At 36.9% G+C, this 22,967-nt stretch overlaps 1 protein-coding gene and 1 long non-coding RNA gene across 6 annotated transcripts in view; one reads left to right on the top strand and one right to left on the bottom strand.

Moving 5' to 3' along the window:
- DCC (DCC netrin 1 receptor) overlaps positions 1-22,967 on the bottom strand; it is a 1,201,233-nt gene that overhangs the window by 429,801 nt on the left and 748,465 nt on the right. The gene's annotated exons all lie outside the window — the stretch shown is intronic.
- On the top strand, positions 12,792-19,626 carry LOC129051593 (uncharacterized). Its single transcript, XR_008515945.2, has 3 exons — positions 12,792-13,070; positions 13,569-13,695; positions 19,376-19,626. It is a non-coding gene; the product is annotated as an uncharacterized LOC129051593 (long non-coding RNA).

The raw sequence follows: 22,967 nt of genomic DNA, 5'->3' as shown, positions 1-22,967 counted from the left end.
TACTTAGCAGGGTATATATTCACTCAATTTTCATAGTTATTGATTTTTTTTAGTAGCATAAAAAGAGACTGCTATAGAAAAATGGGCTATTAATATAAAGGCTAATTATGTTTCTTCATTCAATGTTAGTGGTGTTTTTATGTCCCAGAATGCATTAAACTCATTTTTGGTATAACATTTCCTAAATATAAGACAAGATTTTACTTATTTTAGGAGGTTTTTTTGGTTTTGATTTGTTTTTTTACCCCTGTAGTGGCTTCTAAATGCATGCCTAGAGTCACTCAGTGTAGCTCAAAAGCGATCGTGAAAACAGTCTCCAGAATCCACTCAGACCAATATTCAGGCCACGATGAAATGGGTGTTTTCTTCTCTTTTTTCCCTCTTAACACAACTCTCATTTCCTGGTAGATCAGTGAGACAATGAAGCATTCAAGAGAATTTTCAGCAATTGAAACTGCAAATTGCAAAACAACTAAAATATCTAACATGGCTTGTGCTTGGCTGAATCTCCAATTTCTCATTTCTTTTCAGATTCATTATACTTAGAGGTTCTATTGCATATGCAGTTATTCAATTAATTCCAACAGGGTTGGAGGTTTCCAGGGAAAACGTACAAGATGGACATATATTTATCCCATTAGCATAAATGCTCAGAATCAAGACTGAGGATCTAAACATGATGAGAGAATTTTTTTCTTCCTCTTTTAAAGCAATTTAAACAAGTCTTTGTATTGTTGAGAGGCAGACTGATAACCTAAAATTGTAAAAATCCTTGTTTATGAGGGAAGCAGGGATATCAGAGAGGACATTTTTCTGAGTTGCTTCAACTAACAAGCAGGAAAGAGAATTCAAACCCAAAGTTGGTGGTCTCTTTAGACTTAGACGTCTCTGCTGGATTTAGATCTTACTCTTAAACCTAGACCAAAGTGGCAAAAACCCTCTTTTGTTTTCTTGGTTGGGTCTGCAAGTTCTTAAAAGTTTAAAACTTGCTGATTGCTGAATTATCTAATTTTGCTTAATCTCCAATCTACTTCTATGATATGGAACAGTTGTTTAAATATACCCACATAACACTGAGAAGAGAGAAATGCCAACTACAGGCTTTGCATAGCTGTCAACACATTTAACTATTGATGATATTAATGTGACAATTAATGGAGCTGTGTTTATTCAGTTGAAAAATTGAGGAGCAACAAGTCATCTCACTTTATTCCAGAATTACTTTTTAATCATTTAAATATTATGTTTCTAACCCAGGGATAGTGAGAGCAAGTGGACATCTCTCCTACATAAGTATGAGTTGGACATCCTTTGAACTATGATTATAGAAATTAAAGAAAAAATGGTTTTCATTGAAATTAGGACTTCTATGAAATGAGCATATCTTGTTAAATACGTCATCACTTTCAATAGTTTACAGTTTAATATGCACTATTTCCCAGAAAAAAAATATTTTCAGAGTTTTCAATGCTGATTTTCTTAGATTCCTACCTAGAAATAAATCAACAAATGCACAGACAAAACAAGAATTCTGCTTCCTGCAATGGTAGACCAGAAAACTCAGAACCACCTTTCCATTGAGAACTACTAGAAGGAAAAAAAAAAGGACAACATTTAAAAACAAGTTTTTAAAGGCATCTCTGGCCTCTACTTACTAGGTATCAACAGTGCTTTCTCAGTTAATGACAGTCAAAAATATCTTCTCATTACCAAATCTTCCCAGCAGAGAAAAATTGCCTGGGGTTAAGAACGACTACTCTACTGGAAGAACCAGTGAAGGAAGGAAGGAAGGAAGGAGAGAGAGACAGAGAAAGACAGAGACAGACAGACACACACACAGAGACAGAGACAGAGACCAGAAATTCTAACATGAATCTAATACAAGATTGGCAAGGGTTGCACACAGAAAACTATAAAATATTTTTTAAAAATAACAAAGAGGATTCAATAAATATTGAAGTTTTAGAACACTTAGTCAATATTGCAAAGAATCACCATACCAGATATCTAGTATTGGAAGATTGAATTATTAAATATTATAAAGTATTAAAATACTATTAAAATGGTACTCTGTCTCTATAAACTGATCAGTAGATTCAATACACATGGAAAACCTATCAATATAAAAATAGACAAGAGACCTGAGTAGGCATTTCACAAAAGACACCCAAATGGTGTCTTTTATACAAAAAGCTGACTACCCTCATTAGTCATCAGGGAAGTACATATTAAAGCTACAATGAGATTCTATACCAGCCCACAAAATGGCTAAAATTAAAATGACAGTGTTTATGAGAACATAGAGTAATTGCAACTCTTATAAGTACTAGGTGAAAATGTAAATTGATATAACCACTTTGGCAACTAGATGGACATTATCTAATGAGTTTGAAAATGTACAGTTCCACACTTAGATGTACACCAACAGAAAGGCATGTGCTTGCTGCATAGGAAAGCCATGTCCAAGCATGTTCATTCTAGCAAAACAGCCACAAATCAGATACACTCCAAACACCCACCATCATTGGTAGAATGGGTAAGTAAATTATGGTCTATTGATACCATGAAACACTCAATAGCAATTCACTGAGCAAACTATAGCTATGTAACATGGATGACGCTCCCAAAAGAATGCCCAGAAAAAAAGGCTAGACACAAAAGAATATGCATGGTAGGATTCCATTCGTATATAATGCAACAACTACTGAATTAGAGTGTTTCTGGATGGGTGCTTGGGAAGTACAACTCTCATAAAAGTTAGAAACAACTTTTTTGGTTTTTCTTTTTAATCTATCAGAGAAATTTATTTTTATGTACATGCTCAAAATCTGTAGTATATGACAACCAATAGGATTTTAAAAGTTCAAACTAGAGAATAATTAAATTACATTATACTAACAAAATCAACATTGATTATTTATAACTAATCCTTTCACAAAATCTGTTGGTACTAAGTAGCTATAGAAATGTGTGGATACATTCTTCCTAGACTATGTAAGGAAGTTACATAGAAAAGAAGTTAGAAAGAAGTTTCAATACAATTCAGGACAGTGTCTTCCTTTGGTGTGAAACATGGGCAAGCAATTAGAAAGGTCTTGAAGGAGTTTCTTTGGGAGCTGTCAATGTTCTGTTTCTTGACTCAAAGGAATTAAGTGAGAATTGATGGAGCTGTCTCCATTGTGTGCACGTGCGTGTGTCTGTGTATGTGTGTTTATGTGCATTCTTCCATATAAGTCTTATATTTCATAATAGAAAAAATATAAAAGAAAGCAAACACACAAAAAGCCATTGATATAAACTGAAAGTTTCTAAATTTCTGAAAAATACGTTGAGTTTTACTCTTGGATTAAAGTTAATTTATTTTTCTCGGATGCATTACTCTTCCAGTGATTACCTATTTAAGGGTAGTAAAGAGAAAAAAGATAAGAAGTGAGAGAGAACAGTGAGATAAATATAAACAAGCCAGGAAAAAAGATAAAACCCAGAAATAAAACGTAGTAGAAAACAATGGATAAGTAAATGTATTTTGAGCTTAAATAAAGCATAGGAAAATCATAGCCCTTACTCTCACCTAGATTATTGTCCTCTAAGTCTAGCTATTATACGATGGCAAACAGAAGCCACCATTTAAAACTTTACAGCATCATGAGGCAGAAAGCCTCTCTTTAAATAGGAACATGCTATCTGTGGGAAGTAACACATGGTCACTTATGAACAGCTTAATTTCTTAATCAGGTTAGCTCCCTGGAGTCTCCTTCTAAGTTCTGATTGAGGGAGAAAAACAAACTTTAGTATAAGAATTTGAGGTTAGGAATCACGTCTTCCTCTTTTTTTTTTTTCCTTCCTTTTTTTTTTTGGATCAAAGTTTGAAGCAAAGATTATAAACGTAAGAGAGCATCAAATACGATTCTGTTCTATAGGATAGTCATTTAAAGTTTTTCAATTTAGAGTTCACTGTCAAACAGAAATTCTCTTTTGATAGGCCAGAAAAATGGGCCCAATTTAAGAACATAAAAGACAGTAGAAGGGTAATAGAAGAATCTACTTCTATCACATAAGACATGCAGTAGGTAAAATGACTCTCTGCGCTTATTCTCCAACATGTCTCACTGTTTCCTTCTGTTCTTGACACAACTTTGATCTCTACTCAATCTTAGACTTTTTTTTCTACATTTAAATTGTCAGAGGCATTGGAGCCAGAGTGACTCCATCTTGAATAGGGGCTTGGTAAAATGAGGCTGAGATCTGCTAGGCTGCATTCCCGGGAAGTTAGGCATTCTTAGAGGATGTTTATGGTTAAGAGAACAGGTTAATAATGTTTACCAAACAGATCCAGAATTTAACAGACCCAGGACTTAACAGACTCATGAAATGTCCTGATGTCTCTATGTCTTAAGAACAAAAGCATTCCTATTTTAAGAATAAGCTTCACTTTAAAAAGATAATAATACAGATTCTTGTGGAAAACAGTAATTACACAAAGATTAACAATCCTTTATCAGGAGTTCTTGTAGTAGAGCACATCTACCCCATGATTTTTTGCTTTTGTTACCTTATATTGAAACAAGCATTGTACCTAAGGTGGGCACCTTCTTTCTCTTGCTTTCGGAAACACTCTGCTCTGTCTATGGAGTAGTCATTCTTTTATTCCTTTACATTCTTAATAAACTTGCTTTCACTTTACCCTGTGGACTTTTCCTGAGTTCTAGATCCAACAACCCTCTCTTGGGGTCTAGATCAGGATCCCTTTCCAGTAACAATATCAGGACTTAAAATCTGTTGTTAGATCTTCAATTGTTGAACCTTAATTAGATGTCTCAGAGTGAATTATCTCCTCTTATTACATCTTGACTATCATGTGGCCAAGCCATAATACACATATCCAAGTCAACACCCGCTGAACAGGTTCTTGAGGTGAAGAAACGTGAATTCCAGGCCTGGAGAGAATAACGTGCCCAGAGTTTCAGCTTGTAAGGAAGCACCACATATACCCTCCCAGTACCAGGCAGGCAAATCATCAAATGTGTCCCAAATGCGAGCAAGAACCAAGCATATGGCAGAAAGCTGGGAACAGGACATTCCACTCTGCATTTGGCAGATGGCAAAATGTGCTAAGAAACTAGCTGTCCTTAGCTAAGAATCTAGGTTAGGCAGCAATGGGAAATAAGACGCCTCCTTTGAGTCTTAACCCATCAAGCCCAATTGCCAAAGAGTTCAATAGAAAGAAACAGAAAACAATCTGATCTGTCAGGGATTTTATTAGCTTCCCCTAACTGATATCTGGGGGGCTCTGATATACCCATGAAACTGCCACAGTCAAATAAAATAAAAAATGACAGAGATCGAGTAAAGCCAGGCTAGGGTTTCAAACAGCCTGCCGCCTCTGCTTGTCAGATTACTCTCTCATCTTGGGTCACAGGGAGGTGTGAAAGAAGGTGAACAGACAAAATGCCTCAGGCATCACTCACAAATATACTAAAGAGGACATTCAAAAGTTGGTCACACTAGAATGATTCTTCCAGGCAGGCAGGATGGCAGAAAGTGAGGGTATGAGACTACAAATTGTCAGAGACTGATAAGAAAATAACCTATTAGCTGCAAAAAATGCATTCTACTTCCCAGGCACAGAAAGCACTTTCTAAAAATGGGATATGCAGGTGGGAGGGGACAGCAAAGCATAAATGAAATCAGGTAACTTAGCTTATAATGTGAACAGCTCGTCACGGTGTTAATGAAGCCAGTGTATGAATAAAATCACAATCCTTTCAAAAACAATTTGTGTTCTGCAAATACATGTATTTAACTCTTTTGCGTTAGATCCTACTTGTGTAGTCTGAAATCTGATTACTTAACAAGATACAAATAAATAAAAATACACATCATTTCCTTGTACTAGAGCCCATTATAAAGCAAGGGCCATGAGAAAAAAACAATGTTTGTAAATTTGGGGCTAAACATTCTGTGACTAAGATCTTTCCGAGACACATAAGCTCGGGAAATAAATGGGCTTGAATCTAATGGCCCTTGTGGCCCTTGTACATTTTCAGTTGCCAAACAAGAGTAGTCTGCTACTCTCAGAATATTATTCAGGTATCCCAAGAAGATGCTTGGCTTTCTTTATTAAGGAAATCTAAACTGCCTGCTAAGGAACTTCTGCGACAAGAAATAGCACCAGAAAGAACACATTTCCTCCATGCATAGAACATTTTAGTCACAGCATCTTCTCACCCTGTTTGTCCAAGATCTGGAAATCTAAGGATGCCAATTAATACATGAACACATTTAATTTACAAATCTCCAAATAGCACCATTTTCCAGTAGTATTAAAATTATGATTGCCAACCCATTAAATGCATGCATGAAAACTAGAATGCATTTACATAATCACAGATGGGAATTAACTTACTTTTCTTCTCTGTTTGCTCCCATGTGGTGTATTCATTTTGTGTTAAGAGTGAAATTGAATTTGCATAGAACCTCTCTAGGAGACTGCACAGACAGGAGATCTAAATGATAAATAACCTACTTCTACCTCTTGAGCATTCGGGACCCAAGTAGTATGATGACTTAACAAGAGCACTGAACCAAAAGTCAGAAGGGAAAGTTCAAGGCCAAACTCTGCAGCTTAATCATTTGTTAATTAATCCATATTAATTTCCTGGCTATAGTTTGACCTTTAAAGATAATCCAGACATATTCAAGCTCATTGCCTATTTGTAAAACTGTTCCAGTGATAAACAATTGCATTTTTTTTGAATTACCAGAAAATCGAATAGCTAAGGTGTACTAGTCCATTTTCACACTGTGATAAAGACAAACCTGAGACTGAGAAGAAGAAGAAGTTTTAATGGACTTACAGTTCCACATGGCTGGGGAGGCCTCACAATCATGGTGGAAGGCAAGGAGGAGCAAGTCACATCTTACATGGATGGCAGTAGGCAAAGAGAGAGAGCTTGTGCAGGGAAACTCCCATTTTTAAAACCATCAGATCTCCTGAGACTTATTCACTATCAAGTGAACAGCACAGGGAAGGCCTGCCCCATGATTCAATTATCTCCCACTCCTACAGGCTCCCTCCCACAAGTGAGTATTCAAGATAAGATTTGGGTGGGGACACAGAGCCAAACCATAACACTAGGTCTTAAAAGATTCTGAGAAATGATGTAGCCCAGAGTTAAAGCTCTATAACTGTTATAGAATGCAAGAGCCACCTATTCTAGATCACTGCCATGCTGCACCACACTGGAGCCTGCAGCAAGAGGAAAATCAGTATTACCAATTCTGTCTGAATTTAAGATTTTGGTATGTTGTTTGTGAATTTTGGCATTTTAGCATTAATTTTATTTTTTAAAAATTATTGTGTTAAAATATTATCTTGATTACCTAGTGCTTTGGAATCCCCTTAAATTGTATACCCAAAGCAAGTGCCTCACTTGCCTCTCCCTAGTCCAGCTGTGTTTCTGGATTCTTCCTCTAAACCCCCATGTATTGGTCCAGTTAATATAAAGGCAAATAATGAATAAATACACTCACATGCTTAACCTTTTCCTACTGAGAATATTTAGATTCAAACTGTGGCAGAAGAATCCATTCAGAACCTAATGTCTTAATAAATTTAATACTGTTCTAACAATATTAAGAAATAGAACTTTAAATTAGAGGAACAATAATCCTAAAAGGATCAAGCATTTCGTGAAAGCACAACAGAAGTGTTCTGGGGACAGCTGATTTAGGATTAGATAAGCAAATACAAATGACAACTGTTGGCTTTAAATTTTCATCGCGAGTCATAGCACATTATTTTAATCATGGATGAACATTTTGGGTTATTTTCAAGAATGCACCATAAGTTCTAACTACTTGGAAACTGAGGCAAAAGGGATCACTTGAGCCAAGGCTCAAATGTCAAGGCTGCACTGAGTCATGATCATGCCATTGAACTCCAGCATAGGCTTCAAGAAAAAAATAAAACTTAAAATTAAAAACACCCTAAACAAATACAAAACATTCTGCTTTAGTTACTACCCTGGGTTCCCATTGCGTTGTGTTCCCCTATTCTTTTGAACCTCCTCAAGTTTCTGCTACCATGCACTGCACAAAGTGTGTACCCTGGTTCTGTCTCTCACTGATAGAAGCTGGGCCTGGATTTGCAGTTCATGTTATGATCGTGTAATTATGTCAGGTTCTGTGATTCTTGAGTTTTTTTTATACCATGGAATTTTGCATGGTGTTATATCCTAGGGTAGTGCTCAACAAGAAATCACTGAATGAATTCATAAATGAATGGGGTAAATGTATGAATAAATAAATAACAAGATAATTTGCAAAACTGTGAGTTAACCATCCCTTAGTAACTAACCCTAAGCATTACATGTTTTTCAAAATTCTCTCTGAAATTTAATTTTCTCCTTGAGTGGCAAGGATCAAATGAAATAATCCAGGCAATCGGTGAAATACACTGATAACTTGGGGGCATATTGCAGAAAGGCTACCTTACACATTATGATTTGAAATTCCTAAAGGGGTCTTCATGGTAGCCTTTGGGTGATGTGCTCTGTAGTAATCCATTCTGAAGACCCTACAGCACACTAGAGAGTCTGAAAACCTGGAACAGGAAACAGGTTAAAGTGTACAGGAAAGTTATTAGTTAGGTCAGCAGTTAAGGGATTTATCTGGTGCCCGTATGCCCATAGCATTGAACAAGCCAGGAAAATAGACGTGGTCTGACCTTTAGATTTCACTGCACCATAATTAACTTCAAAAATCAGCTAAGCAGACTGTCTGAGGGAGCAATGCTCACTCACCCACAGCAATACAGCTTGGATATTAGGCCAGAAATACATATACATCAAAAAATTAGGCAGAGGGCTTTTATATAACATTTAATATAGACACCCTTGCAGAGTTTGGAAATGGATTCACAAAATTACAAAATCTAGATCCTAGACAATCAAAAGAATAAAAACACACGGAATGATCACTTATCTCCCTATAAAATACCTTGAAAAATGAATGTGTCCCTAAAAATGGCTTGTGAAGAAACAACTTACTTTTTAAAAATAGGACGAACATTTTATCTTTAACAAAATGAAGTAGGCAAGTAGTCACGAAATAGTAGCACTATGAAAAAGGGATGCTGGCTAATTATAGTGATTACATTTTTGTGCCTGCGTGTCACACATGGGCATTAGAATCTGTCTTTACGGTGAAGCAGTTTCAGGGTCATGTGCCAACTCCACAACTTCAGCAGTCTTCACTGGTAATGAGCATGGCCTCTACTGATGCAAAAATGCATCCGAGTCAAGACTTGAGTCTTTAAGCTCTCCTGAGAGATTTGCCTTAATGCAGGGCCTGCTTATTTTCCCGAGTCTGTCATTCCCTGAAAGCAGAAGAGATATGCCCTTTTCATTCCCTGCTCCTGAAGTAATTACAGGCTCAGGTAATGGGTCAGTGGGGCACTTGGGACTTCTACATGACAAGAGGAGAGAAATCAATGTCAACACCCACACACACACACCCCCACACACAGACACACCCGCCCACACACACACACACACCCCAGTGGTAGTCAGGAAGCACTGCCACTTGTCCTAGGGAATCACCAGAACCTTGATGGCATCTCTAGTAAAGACAAACTGTGTCTCGAATCAAGACTCCATATTTTATCCTTATCCTGGGAGAATGACTGTAGAAGAAAGGACAACAAACATGTCAGTGAAAAGTAAATTGTCCTCTACGTTTTCTTGGCTAAGTAGCCTTATGGGAAATCAAATATTTTGAACAAATATCTCTGTGAGCTTATTGTTCCCAGCATGCTGGTGTGTGACTAGAAGCCCAGAGAATAATTTACATAGAGATCAACTTCTCCATTTTTTTCAGGCCTAAAAATATTTTGCGTTAGCACCACTGTTAAAGGGTCCCAAGGTCTGCTGATTTAGTACTGGTCATGCCTCTCATTTCAGCCCATGCAATATTTCACGGCTCACTCCTTAAGGATTAATCTAACTAGATCTTTCTGCAGGCCCCTACTCATCTCTGACTTGGTAACCTCACAACTTTCTTTAACATTGTGAACAAGCACATTGCCAAGTGCACATATAGGTCTGTGTGCCCAAGTCACCTCCAGAGAGAGGACAGACACGCCATCCATCCTGAGTGTTCACAATCGACCTTGGGCCACCTGGAACTAGCTGGAAGGAGATGCCTCTGTGAGAGTATTTCATGACTATGATTATTTCCTATTCAATTTGTTACTGCTATATCTTACATGTAAAGTAAAATTGCACTGTTATTAGGAAAGAAAAAAGACAGCCATCCAAATAAATATTAATTGTGTGGAACAAGATGAAGGTGAAAGTGCTACGGGATTAAAGGGTGCATGTCTTCCACCCCCATGGTCTGGATAGTAATGACACCCATTACATAAAAATTGAATCTCCAAAACATGCTCTGTGTGGTAATCTTTCAGATGCCACATACAAGGATGGTAGCCCTCTCTCTATCTTAAAACAGGCTCTCTCCATTCCTCTGGCCATTTTTTTGCAAGCTTTCCTTGGAAGCTGTTAGAATTAGGTTATTTACTGCACAAGATATCTGAGTGCTCAGGGCTTATCAAGAGATGGGACCAGCACAAGTAGGCATCTGATCCCTGAGACCTCTGTTACACAGGTAGCTCGGTGTTTCTCTCCCTCCCTCCTGCTTTCCCTTTCTGTCTTCCTTTCTTTCTTCCCTTTCTCCTTTCTTCCCCACCTCCCTTCCTTTGTCCCTTTTGTCCTGCTTCTTCTGTCTTTCTTTTCTCTGACTCTACTCCCTTTCTTCCCTCCTTTCTTCTTTCCCTCCCTCCCTTGTTCCTTTTGTCCTCGTTCTCCTTTTCCTGTCTCTCTCTTTTCTCTGACTTTACTTCAACACTGAAACAGTTTCTTTCTCCTTTCTATTTATTTGCTGTGAACATTATAGTGTTTGAAACTAAGAGGTTGCTAAAAATTCTTCTTTAATTAGAACTAATATCTTAGAACAAGTAAATTAATATGTATCTCTCCTGATACTCAGGGTAAATCACAGAAACTCCCCTTACTCTTTTTCTCATTTCATGCTAAGGGTATAAGGGAAATGGAAAGTCTCTTAAGTGGCTGGGCACTGTGGCTCACACTGTAATCCCAGCACTTTGGGAGGCTGAGGTAGGTGGATCACTTGAGGTCAGGAGTTGGAGACCAGCCTGCTCAACATGGCAAAACCCTCGTCTCTACTAATAATACAAAAATTAACCAGACTTGTTGGTGCCTGCCTATAATCCCAGCTACTCGGGAGGCAGATGCAGGAGAATTGCTGGAACCTGGGAGGTGGAAGTTGCAGTGAGCTGAGATAGCGCCACTGCACTCCAGCCTGGGCAACAAAGCAAGAGTCCATCTCAAAAAAAAAAAAAAAAAAAAAAAAAAAAGGAAAAGAAAAGAAAAGTCTCTTAAGTGAGTGAAACTCATAAACCTCTAACTTCTAGCTGAAATTAGGTGAATCCTCTGCTAGTTCAGACTCCAAGGCAACAGTGTTGACAACTCTTATTACAACTCTCATTACAATATAAATAACATGTAGTAGTAATAGAATTTACCTTTATTATCTTCTTGCTATGACCCTAAAGCCCCATTTTTTGGGTTCAAACCTCCTTTAGGAAGTTACTAGTTATTCAGCTAAAAACAGATTAATCCCTACCTGTTGTCAAGCATTAGAGGACCAATATATAATGCTCAACAAATATTAGCTATTATTACTATTAAAGAACTGGGCAAGTTAACTCCCATTCCATTTCACAGAATAGGAAATTAAGGCTCAGGTTTTACTTGTTGAAACTGCACAGCTAGGAAGAAACTAGCAATGGCAGAATTGAAACTATATTCTGTGGATCTCCATGTGCTTGCATTATTTAGAGCTTTGTGGTAAAGTATTTCAGGAAAGATTCAGATTACAATGTAATTAAAACATGTCAAAGGGCATAGTAGAAAGCTAGAAGGACTCCTACTGCTTGAATCTGGGACAATCTGAATATCAAAATAAGGAATGATAATAACAGGTAATAACCCATTGAATAAAATAAAGATCATGAGTCCACATTAATATAAGTGAATAAATAAATACATAGGGGGAAGAAAAATGTTCTTTTTTCAGGAGACAAACTAATACGAGTGGAAGGAACTATAGGAGTTGAAACTCATCATTTGGCAACTTACTAGTAATAACTGATTTAGGCAAGAAACATAAGTGGTTATTAAAACTAATGGAGGAAAGGAACATGAGGAATAGGACTTTACTCTGCACCAAAACACCTCTCTACAGAATACAAATTACTATTAATATTATTATTATTATTATTATTATTGAGAAGAGGTCTTGCTATGTCACACAGGCTGGAGCATGGTGCCATCACAGCTAACAGCAGCCTTGAATTCCTGGGCTCAAGCAATCTTCTCTGTCTCAGCCTCCAGAGTAGCTGGGACCACAGGCACATACCACCACAGCTGGGCTTATTTTTAAAAACTTTTTGTAGGGATGGGGTCTCCCGTATGTTACTGAGGCTGGTCTCAAACTACTAGGCTCAAGCAATTCTCATGCCATAGCCTCCCAAAGTGCTTGGATTACATGTGTGAGCACTGTTCCCAGCCAGAAAACAAATTATAAAGGGGGACAAAGTAACTTTAAAGTAGGGAAATCTGTCAGTAACCATATTAATAAATGTCTAAGTTATCACCATCAATAATGGGACAAATTGATGTCATAGGCCACCCAATGTGACGCAATGAGAACAGCAGCATCAGTTCTGTGCTAGCCCAACTCAAAATGCATAACTTAGGTCTAATCATCAGGAAACACTGGATAAATTCATGTTGATGGACATTCTATAAAGTGACTGGCTTATAATCTTCAAAAGTTTCGAGGTCATGAAGGTCAAAGAAAAATGGAGAAAGTGTTACAGATGGAAAGAAACTAGAAAATAGGAAAACTGTGTACAATGAATGATCGTGGATCTTACCCTTTACTTTAAAGCATACTATTGGGATAATCGGCAAAATCTTAGTAAGGTCTCTGTAAAAAGAGAACATAAGAATTCTTTCTACTATTTTTACAACTTTTGTAGTATTCTTGCAACTTTTCATTGTTTGGAATTGTTTCAGAATTTAAAAAAAAACTATTCTGAAAATGAAGCATAGTACCATTTTATACTGAGCTAACAATTTTGAGATGATATAAGTTAAAATATTCAAATAACAATTCTAAAATCAATTTCTAGTTGTGAAATTTAGATAATGTACTCTGTAGGAAGTCAGAGAACAGGGGCATTTTAGGATACTGATGTAATCTGAGAAGGCATCAGCTGATGCCTTTAGCTGACTGAGTTGTGTAGCCTCAAAATTGATACGTTGAAGCTCTAACCCCCAATGTGACTGTGTTTAGAGACAGGGCTTTTAAGGAGGTAATTAAGGTTAAGTGAGGGCACAACAGTGAGACTCTAATCCAATAAGACTGGTATCCTTATAAGATGAGGAAGAGACATCAAATCTCTCTCCTCTCTGTTTCAGTATGCAAACAAAAGAAAGTCATGCGAAGACACAGTAAGAAGGTGGCCTTCTGCAGAAGAGGAAGAGAGCCCTTACCAGTAAATGAATTTGCCTGCATATTAATCATGGACTTCTAACCTCCAGAACTGTGAGCAAATAAGTGTCTGTTGTTAAATTTACCCAGTCCATGCTATTTTCGATGGCAGCCCTAGCTGACTAGTACAGCATTATAATAAAGACCAGATATGTTTTGAGCCTTAAAAGATGTATGAAAATCAAATATGTATGCTTCAATCTGGTCTAATTTATTGCTATACTCATCTATCTTCCCCAATCAAGTTTAAGCTACTTCAAGGCATATATTATTTTAAAATGACATCAGGTCCAGCCTATAGAAGTTAGACACATAATTTTATAAATAAATGCCTTTATGATATTTTAAGATGAGTAGAGAAAAAGCATATAGGTAGCAAGAGGATGTAGTGTTAGCAGGATGATGGCCTAGGTGTCCCAGACATAGAAGGGCAATAGGGAAGTGATCAGCTCATTTCTTCATAAATCAACAATAACTGACTCAATTTACACCTTTCAATGCTTTAAAGATGGAGAAAACTAAAAACAGAAGATATAGGAATGTGAACAAAAGATTGTCTACATTAGCTCATTAATCAGCTGGATAGAAAATTAAATCTATTAAACAATTTATTATTGCTTGGGCACAGTAATACAACTTTTTGTCTCGCTAGGTTTTAGTCCCTTCAACCTTCTTAATATCGCACCCTAAAGACTTATCTTCAAGTACAGTGAAGTCCACCTCCACTTTTTATTTCATCTTTTCTTCCTCTCTTCTTCTCTTTCCTTTGATGTGTATTTTTGACATTATCTAGCTTTGTAAACCCTTTGAGAATGTATTTTGTGTAAAATGTACCACTCTAAATATTAATACATTTTACTTCATTATAAAGTAGTTATGATATTTTTAGCATAGTAATTATGGTAATGCTATCACAGACGAGGATCATAATAATAATTATCATATCACAAACTGCAAGCTGATTTTTAAACAATTGCTTGGGCTCTCTGCTTAATGCTTCTTTTCCTTCTATTTTGCCTCTCTCTCTCCCTAGTGGTATCTAGTAGAATAAAGCTAAAGAAGATCTAGAATTCACTATGAGGCTATAAACTTCAATCTAAAGCATAGCCCCTTCATTATATTTATTTTGATGTCTTTAATTGCCTTATTTTTCTTAGCCTATATCTTCTCCACTCCTTAATTTTGAGTCTCCCATGGGATCACACAAACAAAAACTAGAGGCCAACACAACTAACCATTCAACTGCAAATTGAAACTCTACTTTTCAGCCCCTTTTCTCTATTTTACTCAACTGGAGATCTGACCACGCAGTTGTTAGGTTACTCTTGAATGATTTATTGAAAGTTACACTTCTTATTTTTACAAGCTCTTGTTAATTTTCTCTTCTTTTTTATTCTTTTTTTTAGCTACTAGGCCTCACTGTCATCTAGGCTAAAGTGCAGGGGTGCAATCATAGCTCGCTGTAACCTTGGACCCTCAGGCTCAAGCGACCTTCCTGCCTCAGACTCCTGAGTAGCTAGGACTACAGACTTGCAGGACCATGGTTATTAGATCATGAAGATGGAGCCCTTATAAATAGAATTAGTGTTCTTATAAAAGAGACCCCAGGGAATTATCTCTCTCTCTTTGCACCATACGAGGATACAAGAAGCCATCAGTCTGCAGCCCAGAAAAGGGTCCTCACCAGAAACCCAACCATCATGCTGGCACCCTAATCTCAGACTACAGAAGCTCACCCGGTCACCAGAACCATGAGAAATAAATTTATGTTGTGCATAAGCCACTCAGTCTAAAGCATAGTGTTATGCTTGAATTGTGTGTGTGCGTGTGCGTATATACATATATATATATATATATATATATATATATATATATATATATATATATCTATCTCTTTGGTAGAAGGGTCAAAGTAAATATTTCTTTTCATGTTATTCTCTTGGATGTTTATCATTCACCCAGGGTTTGAGAGAGATGAAAAGCTAGCTGAAATTGCGTGGATCTATAATGCCTATATGAGTTCTAAGTATACAAAGCATCAAATTTATTGGAAGTCTTTGATTTATGTTCTTCAGCTTACCATGTATTCTCTAAGATAGCCGTTTTCTGTTTTATTCACATGCTATAGAGAGTTGGGGCTCAACTTTTGCTGGGATTGATTTCCTTGGGAAATAGATTACTGGTTCAGTATTTGGAACTGATGCTGGAATTCTGCACCAACTCCTGACACTCTGTTATGATGTAGTTGCCAGAGGAGCTGTTAACAGGATGGAGACACTCAGGAACCCCAGGACACATGCGTCTATAGAACAAGGGTGTAAAATAAGTGTAGAGCATGCCACCACCATTTCCTCCTTTAAGATGGAAATACTTCCTCCAAATTGTCCTACGTGCTAAGACATTCTAGTTGAACTTTGAAAAATTATTAAGCTTCGTAACTCAATTGAACTGCTTAGGATAGTTTTAGCATCAAGAAACACGATACATTCTTTTTTTCTGGAGGGGTGGGGGGACGGAGTCTCGCTCTGTCGCCCAGGCTGGAGTGCAATGGTGCGATCTCGGCTCACTGCAAGCTCTGCCTCCCGGGTTCACGCGATTCTCCTGCCTCAGCCCCCCGAGTAGCTGGGACCACAGGTGCCCGCCACCACGCCTGGCTAATTTTTTTGTATTGTTAGAGACGGGGTTTCACCGTGTTAGCCAGGATGGTCTCAATCTCCTGACCTTGTGATCCGCCCGCCTCGGCCTCCCAAAGTGCTGGAATTACAGGCGCGAGCCACCAATACATTCTTTATGTCACCCCTCAAAATACTAGTTCTTCCACATTTGTCTGCATAGCCCATAGTATTGAGACAACCTCTCGCACCCAGAAAAGATATTTTTCACTATCAGAAAGTGAGAGAATGTGCTGGCCTCATGGACTGTTAGAGTTGTATTTGCTACTTAATGTAGATAACTATTTGCCTTTAAAGAAAAACATTTGCTATTAAGAACATTTTCTTGTACTTCTTCCTTTAAGAAACCAAAGACATTTTAATATACCAAGCGATAATGCAAGTAAGTTAGGGATAATGACTTTCATTAGAAAATAACTTCCCCAAAATTTTAGCAACTGGTGGACACACATGTATGTGTCAGAACATGAACTTGAGGACAAAATAGTGTGCCAACTAGCGAGTGGAGTGGGGAAAAAGTAGAGCCAAAGATTCTCAAAGCTTAAATGTTAGATGCTATTTGTACTGGAAATTGGTATAAAATATTCAATTCCTTTGTGGCAGTAACACAAGTTAATGAAAAATAACAATTCTATTGATTAAAAAATTAATTGACACTTTATACAATATACCTGTGACATAAAAATGATTTTAAACTAAAAACAATTTATTACATCATAAGAAAATTGAGATAATGAAACAATTCACTGCTTTATGCATCACATGACTTCAAAGCACTTAGAAAGTTGGGCCCAATTTTAAAAGTATAACTATGGTTATAAAGTATAACCATGATACGGCTATATAATAGGGATGACTTGTCCAATCAGCACAATAGGCACTGTGTCAAGGGCCACAGTACTTTTACATGCCCATAAAGAAGGTTTAAGTTTTTTTTTTTTTTTTTTTTTTTTTTTTAGTTAGGAGGAAAAAATAAGTCCATCCTGGATTACATTCATCTTTATTCCAAAACAGTTAGAAAATTTGTGACTTCTTCATGAAGAAAGAGGCCTGCAAAAGCATAAATGCCTTCTTTTTCCATAGACAATGAGGCAGAAGTAGACACAAGGCATGAAAGAGGAAAAAATTATTTAAAAATACATGAGTACGGCCGGGCGCAGTGGCTCACACCTGTAATCCCATCATTTTGGGAGGCCGAGGCGGGAAGATCATTTGAGGTCAGGAATTCACAGCCAGCCTGGCCAACAAGGTGAAACCCTGTCTCCACTAAAATCACAAAAATTAGCCGGGTGTGGTGGCAGGCACCTGTAATCCCAGCTACTTGGTAGGCTGAGGCAGGAGAATCACTTGAGCTTGGGAGGCAGAGGTTGCAGTGAGCAGAGATTGCACCACTGCACTCCAGCCTGGGAGGCAGAGCGAGACTCTGTCTCAAAACAAACAAACAACAACAACAACAACAACAAAGTGAGTACAAGCATTGCATTGCTTTATAAAACTAATAACTAAGTTAGTCACATTACCATGAGGAATGTCTGGTCATATTTATTTTAAGTAATACACAACTGGATAGAGTTACTTATTAGAGCATATTCATATTATCAAGTATCACAAACTTATCAAGTGTTTTGGGTTAATGCTCATTTCTGGCTAATCTTTTTTAATATTCACAGTGAGAACTATATGATCATTAACTTTGTTAATGAGAAAGCTAACTTAAATGTAACACAAAATAATAGAAAATCATTGCTGGGAATAAAAAGAGCATCATTATGGAGAAACTCCAGGTAGCAATGGTTTAAGAAAATACTCTACCAAATCTGAAATGACAGAGGTCTGGATTTTATGTAAGAAACAAAATACTCAACTTTATCCTTCTTAAATGATTCTGTTTCCTTTTCATAATTACTGAGACCATAATAACTGAAATTTGTTTGAAGGAGGATCATTTTGACAAAAATCTGAAAATGAGTAACTTTGTATTGTCTAAGTTCAAGGCAGCATCACAGAAGTGTAGTTTTGGAGATGGCAGTGATGATTCTACCACCTTCCCACCTGAGAAGTTCGCTTTATATTCCTATTTAAAAAAAAAATGTGCACAAGCAAACAGAAGTCAACTCTGTCACATAGCATGTTCTGTGTTTTAATGGCTTCTTCCTTTGATTAAGTAGTATTTCAGCAATTCAGGAAATCCATTATAATAATACCCTGTAGGATTTTTAAGGTAAAAATTTAAGACGGTGACTAGGTGATTTGGGGAGTTTATTTAACCTACAAATTGGAATAATAATTTGGCATTGTTTACTCCAGTTTCTTACCCAGAAAGAATAATGACAAGGCACTGGGTCCTGACATTTCTCTGTGCTAAGGAACTGGTAAAGATCCTTAATTATTTTAGATGGAAAAAAAAAAAAATCCCTGCCTAGGTTTCTAGGTGTGGTTCATACTGGTTTTCTTGTATACATTTTTCTTCTTCTATGTGGTCTTGTTTGTGCTAAATTCTTCCTTTAGATGTTTATTATAACCCTTGGCCTTCACTTATTAATTCCTGCAAAAGCTATTGAATGCACGATCTGATCTCTCATCCTTCAGAACCTGAGGGCAATTCCTTGTGGCTTCCTGGCTTTTGTGTTCTTTCAGTGGGGACTGTTTCCTTCTGTTCTGCAGGCTGGATTCTCTGGGTACCTGGATAATAGGATTGGCTTTAAATTGTTTGGTAGGCATTCTATGCTTGTAGTAAGAACTATGGGATCCCCCATTTTCATAGTTCCAAAATTATTCTTGTGAAATATCAAGACAAATTCCCTTGGCAATGATAGTCCTAGATATAATTTTAAAAATCACTATTTGTTCAAGGTTGTCCAATTTCTATAAGAATTTTCCAAAATGATCAGAATGTGGATGCAAAATTAGTGAAAGAATCTTGAATTCAAATTTTGTTTCCTACTGCTGCTGTAACAAATCACTGCAAACTCAGCGTCTTCAAATTACACGTTTGTTATCGTATAGTCTTTGGGTTAGAGGTCTCGCATGTCTTCTAGGCAAAGCTGTGTTCCTTTTTGCAGGCTCTAAAGATGAATTCATCTCCTTGCCTTTTCCCACTTAAAGAGGCTGTCCACCCACAGTGCTTGGCTTGTGAGCCGTTGCTCTGTCTTCAAAGCCGGGAACCAGTTAGAAAAGCTGAAACAGAAGATCTGGCAGGGCCTGGAGGAGCAGCTGGCTGAGACATTGCCCTGTCCCAACAAGTGAGCCACCAGAGAGCAGCAACTCATATCCTGCACGAACCTCCCCAAAATAAAAAAGTACAGGTACTTGCAGTGTATTGAATATTTATTCCCTCCAAAACTCATGCTGAAGTTTAATCTCCAATATGAAAGTTTTGCAAGGGAGGGTCCTTTGAGAGATGATTGGGTCATGAGAACAGAGCCATCATCAATTTATTAACTCATTTATAGACTAATGGAATAATAGGTTAATGATTAATGGGTTATTATGGGAGCAAGGCTGGTGGCTTTGTAAGAACAGGAAGAAACACCTGAGCTAGCACACCTAGCCTCCTTGCCATGTGATGCCCTGAGCCACCTCGGGACTCTGTAGAGAGCCTTCACCAGAAAGAAGGCCTTTACCAGAGCCAGCTCCTAAACGTTGCACTTCTCAGCCTCCATAACTGTAAGAATTAAATTGCTTTTTAAAAATAAATTACCCAGTTTCAAGTATTCTGTTACAAGTAACAGAAAGTGGACTAAGACACTACTCCCTTACATCTATTTGCCTTTTCTGGCCCACACTAACTCAGAATCACAAAGAGAGGGAAATTCGGAGAAAGGTTATTTCAGCTTGACTAAGTTGATACAGTAAAAATCCACCACATCCATGTTTATCCTTCGATATTCACATGTCTCTGCTACAAAAGAAGGCTGTAAACAATTATTTTTGTTGTTCCTTATAGCTCTTCATTTTATCCCCAAAACTTTGAATATCTGGAAACATAGTAAGGAAATTTGATATGACAACTCCCAAATTTTAATCAGGTCTCTATGCACATGTAAACAAAGAGCTAGATGTTTTCACATGATGCTCTCTAAAGAGCAGTATGCCATCATAATTTTTTTGTATTTGTATGTCTAGAAATTTATTTTGAACAGCCAAGAGTGTTAAAATGTACTCTTTCTAAAAACTAATGTGCAAGTAATCTTGCAGTTACAGGAAGACATTTGACTCAGTAATATTTTTCAGAATGTTAACTGTTCCTTAGATGAATCTAACAAATAGTCAACAAAAAGGGGTCTCACAAATTCTTTTAGTATTCTTGACAGCTGTATAAAATGTAGGGGAAACTGACAACACACAGTGTGCACTTTTAATATTGCCAGTGTTCATTCATGTTGCTAACCATCCAAGCCATACCTGATGCCTTAGACATCAAAAATTTTACATATAGCCAATTGAGTCTTTCCCAAGGCTACCTGGATACCTCACATTTCTTTTGGTAATAATATATAGAATCTTCTATGTATATGTCATTCATGGTCATCAGTATGCCATCTCTAGCACACCAATTGTTACTCCTATTTGGAACAATTGAAAAACAAAGAATCTGAGCTTTGGGAACAGAAAATTGTATTAAAACAGATCTCAGAGAATAACAGATGTTTTGATGATTATGTTGATTTTTTTGTTTGTTTTGGCCAATAATGACTTGGGAAAATTTGTGGGAGAAATAACAAAGGCAAAAAACAAATGACCTTAGAATTGCTCTCTAGTAGAATCTAGCTTGAACAACAAAGTGGGCCAGTGTTACAGTGGTAGGCATATATAAAATTCAGTGAGTTGTAGAATTTCAGGATCCACAAAAGGAGGCACAAACTGAAGAGTCTAGGAATGAGGGAGTGGAGGTAGAACATAGGAGACAGATATTAATGAGGTAGAACATAGAAGATAAATATAAATCCTAGTTAACTAATCCCAGGCCAGAAAAGAAGATACAATAAAGTTAGCGTGTGTGTTTTCTGAAGGAAAATAAAACAGATTTATACATACCACGTGGAAACTATAAGAAAGAGACACACTTACAGGTTTTTAGTAAACAAGAGCTAGTAAATAGATTTAAAACAAAATACCCATAATTACTAATTTACAATGTATAAATGTCATTGCTATTGTCTTCATTTAGCATGGTACTTACTAATTTGTTACTGAACAAAAACAATTATAAAGTTTTCATATGTTTATTTTAATTCATCTGGTCCAATTTTTGCCCTGGAGTATTATATTTCTGAACTATCTATTTTCTTAACAGGAAAAGCTCTTTGTATATGACAGTGAAAATTAAGGAAAATAATTTTTTATTATAAAAGTGTTACCCTAAAAGAGAAACTAGTCTGTTAGAGAAAAGGATCTCTTTGAAAAATTAAGTTTTAATCCCCAGGAAAAATGATTAATAATAAAGCTAGATTCAGCCATAACCATATAACAATTTTTGTTATTTTGCTTGCAAGGTGAGTTTATAGGTTTTCAAATGTGGATTTGATTATTTATTATATTTAATGCTTTCTCTTTTAAAGTAGAATGATGTTAAAAACCCACAAGACCTGTACATTGCATAAATTGATAAGGACGAAGGTAGTTTAAAGAATACAGGGAAAGCCCCCATTGAACCTTATGCTGAAATAAAATTTCCATTACTGCTGCATGGGGACCAACGTGTTCTCCTTTGACAAGGACAGATTTTAGATTAAGCACTCTTAGATTGTAAATTATCATTCTTGATCTCTGGCCTTCCCCATCTACGGTGCCTTAGAGAAATGGGACAGACTGTGAAAAAGTGTAGATTTTAAGAGGTAAAACCCTGACCCTTAACTGTCCCCAATTCCCACACCCAAATTTCCATGTTTCAAGGGAAAGAATAGTAATGTGAAGACTGTTGAATTTAAATAGGAATAAGGGACATTATAATTACAAATCTTAGTAGCCATTTCTAGAATGACTGGCTGACACAACAGTCACCATCCATCACCAATTACAATTACACATAATTTGGCCACCCGAGATAGAAAACATGGGGGTCTGCTTAAAAGCGGTGCCTCTGGATTCATCTTCAAACTTGCAAAGAATTTTATTTTACACATTAGCTGCGTACAGTTCAAGCTAAATAATTAACGTTTAAATAAGGCACATGTGACTTTCTTAAACAAGGGAAAAGGAGAAGTGGAGGTTTCACAGAGAGTGGGGGAGGTCTTTTTTTTTTTTCTTTTTAATCTTGTCACTCAAAGAAAAGACATTATCACTGATACCCAATAGAGACTGCTTTCTCTAGGTGATAGCTAGAGCTTCTAAATCATTGTTTGGTTTTTGATTTGTGGATTTCAAAAATATTGGAATGATGAAGTGACCGTAAGATAGATTTTTTTAAAGAAAATTCATTTATATCAACATGAGTGCACATAGAAGTAGGCCATTCAAGCCACAGTACACAGGTGTTTATTTCCTAAAGCAAGCTTACTCTGCAAAATCAATTTGTGAACTCATTACATAAATCCATATTAAACTATTTAGTCTATATTTAACACTATAACAAGCATAGTCAGGGTAAATTAAATGGATTTTATTCCTAGGTGGCAGAAAGCCAAAGTTAGTCCTTCTAATTTATTTCTCAGT

This window comes from Pongo abelii, chromosome 17 (genome assembly GCF_028885655.2).
Source record: "Pongo abelii isolate AG06213 chromosome 17, NHGRI_mPonAbe1-v2.0_pri, whole genome shotgun sequence".
Lineage (NCBI taxonomy): Eukaryota > Metazoa > Chordata > Mammalia > Primates > Hominidae > Pongo > Pongo abelii.
This window is presented reverse-complemented; position numbering and strand designations above follow the sequence as displayed.